The 6,112-nt window shown below is 44.2% G+C and overlaps 1 pseudogene; it reads left to right on the plus strand.

Annotated features, from left to right (window-relative positions):
• The first annotated feature begins 2,048 nt into the window (after window positions 1-2,048).
• LOC136455584 (protein FAR1-RELATED SEQUENCE 5-like) lies at window positions 2,049-4,101 on the plus strand (annotated as a pseudogene).
• The last annotated feature ends 2,011 nt before the right edge of the window (window positions 4,102-6,112 follow it).

The following is a 6,112-nucleotide window of genomic DNA, read 5'->3' on the forward strand; positions in this document are numbered from 1 at the left end:
GCGGAACAAGCCTCCGCTTTCATAGCCTTTTCCAACAAAGGTTCCATACTTGGATACAACACATTTATTGGACTCAAACACAAGTCTAAAGCCGTCTCTACACAATAGAGATCCACTAACGAGATTCTTCTTGATGGAGGGGACATGCTACACGTTCTTTAGCTGCACGATCTTTCCCGAAGTAAACTTCAGATTGATTGTACCAACACCAAGTACAGCAGCATGCGTACCGTTTCCCATCAGCAAGGAGCAACCTCTTTGTTCCTGATAAGAAGAAAACAAAGAAACATCAGAACAAACATGAATGTTAGCACTCGTGTCAACCCACCACTCAGGCGAGAGACAAACTGAAAAAACTTTAGGTAGATGATTACTGTACCCAGATCTTCCAGATTCGCTAACAACCATGTTTGCGGTCTTCTTCTGCTTGTCCTTGCGGTCAGGGCACTCTTTTGCCCAATGGTCAGATGCACCGCAGACAAAGCAAAGACCATTTTTTTTCCTTGCCCTTCTTCTTAAAAGTTGCAGCTTTAGGCTTGACTGCAGGCTTGTTTTTCTTCTTCCTCTGTGCGGCATGAAAGTTCTTCTTTTGCACCAGATTGGCGCTAGAACCTTCCTCATGCGCTTTCTTGCCATGAGTGTCCTTTGCCCTAGCATTCTCTTCCACACCAAGAGTAGCAATGAGATCAGTCACACTGAACACTTGCCTCCTGTGCTTTAGAGTAGTGGCAAAGCTCGACCAAGTAGGTGGCAGCTTAGCGATGATATCGCCGGCCACAAACTTGTCAGGCAACTCACACTCATTGTTCTGGAGTTCCTTTGCCAGCATCTGTATCTCATGAGCCTGCTCTACTATAGATCGGTCATCGACCATCTTGTAGTCATAGAACTTCTCCATGATGTACAGCTCAGTGCTAGCATCGGCAACACCGAACTTGGCCTCAAGTGCATCCCACATGTCCTTGCCAGTGTCCATATCCATGTACACTTGCACCATGCTTTCAGCTAATATGCTAATGAGAGCCCTCTTGAATAAGTTATCTGCCTCATTGAACTTAATCTCCTCGTGAGAGAAAGGAGGTTCAATGCACTTTCCCTTGATCACGTGCTCACAGCGCATACTAGTGAACCACAGCTTGGAACGGACACGCCACACTTTATAGTTGGATCCATCATCTTTCAATGGTGGTGGTTTTAGTGACGCAGCAAAACTAGCAGCCGAAAAAGACCTATCAAGTTTTTGGATTGTTGAACATTTGGTCAATTTACGACTTATATTAATCCATAAAAATGACTTAACCAATAGTAATAGTACCACTAACCATACTGTAACACCATCACTACTGCAGATAATATTTAACAGTGTAGCAACCAAGTACGCTAACAACGCTAACATAATAGCATATGAACAATAGCGCATAGTGGGGTTAGGTTTATACCCTAGGGTGGGACTGCCGGTACCCGCGGACAGTGAGCCACCATCTTCTCCGTCGGTGGCGTTGGTGCGGGCACTAGTCCTCCTCGTGTCCACCATGTTGCAGAGGAGGTCGCGCCGGGAGGCTCCTGCAGGTGCGGTGTCGGAGCAGTAGCACGGGACTCTCCCGTCAGAAAGCAGAAGCCCCTGAACAGGAACCTGTAGAAGCGAAGATGGGGCAGCAGTCGCGCCGGGAAGCCGGCGCTCCCCAAAAACTTGATTCCTCGCCTACCCGTGCAGGTACGCTTGACGGGGGAAGTTTCGGAGGCCTGCTACCGAAGCTTCCTGTGCGCGCAGGGAACTTCGGTCGGAGATGCAGACGAACAGCTCAGCGCTCAGAACCAGGCCAAGCCAGGCAACGGCCCGGCGCGTCGCGCGGGCGGGCGGCGCGGCTCGGCGGCGGCGCGCGCGTGTGGCCTCCCGGTTCTCCCTCTCAACTTTCTATGTGAGAGTCCTAAGACTCACTATTTAAGTTGAGAACCTTTTTAGTGAATTTCCCATGTGGTACTAATCACTTTTTCACTTAACAATAATTGTGGGCCTTTGAAGTTTATTTGATTAATTAGAATAAATAATGGGCCTGGCCCAAATTAATCTAATGGAAGAAGCATACAAGTTTTATAATGCATATGCCGGAAAAGTCGGCTTTAGTATCAAGAAGTGCCACACTAAACATAGAGCAGATGGCACACTATCTTCGAAGTATTTTGTTTGCAGCAATGAAGGTCACAAGAACACTAATCGAGAATATCAACCAAAGAAAGAGCGTGCTTCAACAAGGACATGCTGTAATGCTCGTGTCCAATTCTATGTGTCACGAGAAGGGATTTGGACGATGCAGAGAGTCATACTCGCTCATAATCATAGCTTTGTAAGTCCTGACAAGACACACATGCTTAGATCACAGTGGCGTATGACAAAAGCGGACGAGCATATCATTAGCAAAATGCGGCGAGCTGGTGTTAGGCCGACTGAAATATATGATTTTTTTCAACGGTGGTCAGGCGGAGCTGAGAATGTGCAGTTCTTGAAAATGGATTGCAACAACTTCATTGGTCGTGAGCGTAAAAGGTACTTGGAAGCCCAAGATGCACAAACCCTATTGGAATATTTAGAGAACAAACAAGTTCAAGATCCTTCTTTCTATTATGCTGTGCAATTAGACAAAGAGGATGGCCGAATATGTAACTTCTTTTGGGCAGATGGTCAGGCCATTGCAGACTATGCTTACTTTGGGGATGTCATGTGCGTTGACACTACATTTCAGACAAATAAACCTGAAATGCCTTTTGCTCCTATTCTTGGAACAAATCATCATAGGCAAACCATCATTTTTGGAGCTGCACTATTATTCGATGAAAGTGCTAATTCATTTGTATGGGTATTTAGAAATTTTTTGAAAGCAATGTCTGGGAAGCAACCAGTCACCATTTTCACAGATCAATGTGCTGCAATGGAAAAGGCAATTAAGCTTGTTTTTTCCAAACTCAAGCCATCGCCTTTGCCTATGGCACATATACCAGAATGCTGCAAAACACCTTAGCCAAGTAATATCCGATAATGAGGATTTTCTGAAGGACTTCAAGTATTGTGTATATGAAGAAAGATCAATAGCGCATTTTAACAAGAGGTGACAAGAGTTATTGGCTACTTACAGCGTTTGGCAGAATTCATGGTTGCAAAATTTGTATGCACTACGTGAGAAATGGGCCACCGTGTATCGTTGTGATTCGTTTTGTGCGGACATGACATCCGCTCAAAGAGTGAAGGTATGAATAATATATTTAAAAGAACTTTTCGCAGAAAGCTCTCTATTTCAGAACTCCTGGTGGAATTTGACAAGTGTGTTGCACGCCTTCGTGGTAATGAGTTATATGAAGATTACAAATCACGGAGTTCAGAACCGGTTCTCTGTGTTAGTAACTTACCTTTGTTGAAGGCAGCTGCTGAATCATATACAAGAAATTTGTATAGCATTTTTGAGGAGGAATTCAAAAAGCAGTTTGTTCTTTCATGCACATTGCTATCTCACGAAGGGACAACAAGGTAGTACAAGGTAGCATCCATGGAGTGGAGTTGGGATGAAGCTACCGTCACTTTTGATTCAAATGATATGCAAGTGTTTTGCTCATGCAAAAAGTACGATTGTCTTGGTAAGTGCATGTCACTAATAAGTTGTGCAATCTAATTGTATCAATATGGCATATCTAATAGTTCTTATTCATGCAGGTATGTTATGCAAGCACATACTACGAGTCTTTAGCCAAAACAGTATTATCAGTTTGCCTCCTAGGTACATATTGAGTCGATGGACAAAATATGCAAAAAGAGGCATCCTTTCTAACAACAAGCAACATCAGCGTGATGACTTACCAGCTCAAAGTGCACTTCTCTCCCGAAAGATGATATCAGTTGCGCTGAAATGTGCAGTTTCAAAAAAGGTTCTGCAGCACTTAGATGATGGTTTTGATAAACTGACTTTAGAAGTCGATAATTTATTGAGTCAGATCAACTTGAATGAGAAAGAAGCACCACAATGTTTTCTCAAGTGTACCCAAGAGGTTGCCGAGGAGCGCATATCATTTAGAGTACCTCCACACATAAAAGGCCCCACGCTTAAAAGATAAAAAAATGTACTTGAAGGAAGAAAGAAAAACCTTCAACTAAAAAGAATGGAGGAAAGAAAAATGCTGCTACATTAAGAAAAGAAAGGTATGCATAATAACTTGTATGACATTTACGAATTTTCACTGTGCACCAACTTATTGTTTGCACATGTTTACAACAGATGATTCAAGGCAACCATCCAACATAAATCTACATGGAACTTCAAAGCAGGCTGTAAGATTAACCAAAGCTCATGTCTTGTTCATTAACAATTTATTTCAGTTTGTATTTTGTTTTCATTCTAGCAATATAATTGGTCCAGGGTCATTTCAACTCAAATGCTACAAGGCCAACCTCTGTAATTGGTTTGTACGCGCTTTCTTCGACCACATCCGCTCCTTCCATCCAAGGTGGACTTACAAGTCTCTTACAACGAGTTGAGCAAATGGCCACATCGTCATCATGAAGGATCGTAACGGGCGACCAGAGGTGGGGTGAATGGTCGCGGAAGCCAAAAATTTCTAACCCTTCCCCTAAACACAAAACCTGAATAAATCACGTTTTTCAAATCTGGACAGAACTCTATGTACCTAGTAAACCTGATGTGGACGAAAATCTGTAACTCCCACCGACCTAAAAATTTGTCAGATTAAACTAGATGAAATTACGAAACTAACCCAACTGGAATTACGTCAATCGGACTTACGGATCTTGAGATAAAAATAAAACAAGCAGACTATGTCAGATGCTGACGAGAATTGTAAAGAACCAATCGAGATGCACAAGATCAATCATTATAGATGAAAGATTAAATTGAGTAATTAAACTTACAGAAGTGCATCTAGCCTCCACCCGAACATCCTCCCTCTCTTAATCGGAGAGATCAACAAAAACCACTCACTAGAATTCAAACCCTAGGCTAGACCGGAGAGAGGAAAACTAAACCATGGAACCCCGAGGCATGGGTACTGTTCACGGGTACTGTTCACGCGTGGATAGTAACTCGTCGGGAGTCCAAAACGTCCCACCCCTCTCAACCCTAGGTGCCACATATTTATATCTCCAAAGGGTGGCACGACCTATTTTCACATAACCCCTACGCTAAATAAATCCAACGTATGGGCGTAAATTCCAATTACGTCCTCCATGGCAAATTCCGCGATGTCCGCGATCCTTCCATCTCCGCGATGTGATCCTCGCGATGTCACCGCACGACCATCCGAAATCGTATCGCGATCGCCAGAATTTCCATCTTCGGCCAACGCACGCCGCACGAGCGTCCCGGTATGATGCATGGCTTTGTGGCTCAACCAGCGAACCCCGGATTTTGTGGCGTAATCTGGAAACCTCCCTCGACGTCCTCCCACCGTGTAGCCAGGTACAGTATACGTACACCACACGATCGCCTGTTCCTCGAACGCAAGCCTCGATCCACCCTTCTCCGCCCCCACGGTTCTTCGGCACGGCATCCTATCCTCGTTCTTCACTCGTCGCCGCATGTACCTTGTCTCCACCTGTCACCTACAACCACAACCTGCCGAAAGACACGTCACACGCACACCGTGTTGTCAATCGCTCATCATCAAGGTGCTAGCTCACCGACATCTCAATCTCCCCCTTGATGAGTGCATTGGCAACACCACACCGCATAAATTTATTGGAACTAAAAAAATAAAAAGAAAGAAAAAGAAACAATCTTGATCCCCAAAGACATGGGCTAGCGAAAAAGCTAGGCTCGACACAATCAAGACAAAAAAAATCACTCTCTCCAAAATGAATCAAAAGCCATATCAATCTCCTAAAAGCAATCTCAGTAGCAAAACTCAACAATGTCAGCAACACTCCCCCTCAACCCCTCAAAACAAGCCTGCCAAGTCTCAGCAAAAACGAAATCAAACTCCCCCTGCAAAAATGAATTTGTGCGCTACTCACTCTCCCCCTTGTTGATAAAGCACTCCATCAAGATAAAATGCAAGGAACCAATTTAGAGAAAAGCACGTGAGAAAGCACAAGTCGAAGCTTCTGAGACAT

This window comes from Miscanthus floridulus, chromosome 1 (assembly GCF_019320115.1).
Source record: "Miscanthus floridulus cultivar M001 chromosome 1, ASM1932011v1, whole genome shotgun sequence".
Lineage (NCBI taxonomy): Eukaryota > Viridiplantae > Streptophyta > Magnoliopsida > Poales > Poaceae > Miscanthus > Miscanthus floridulus.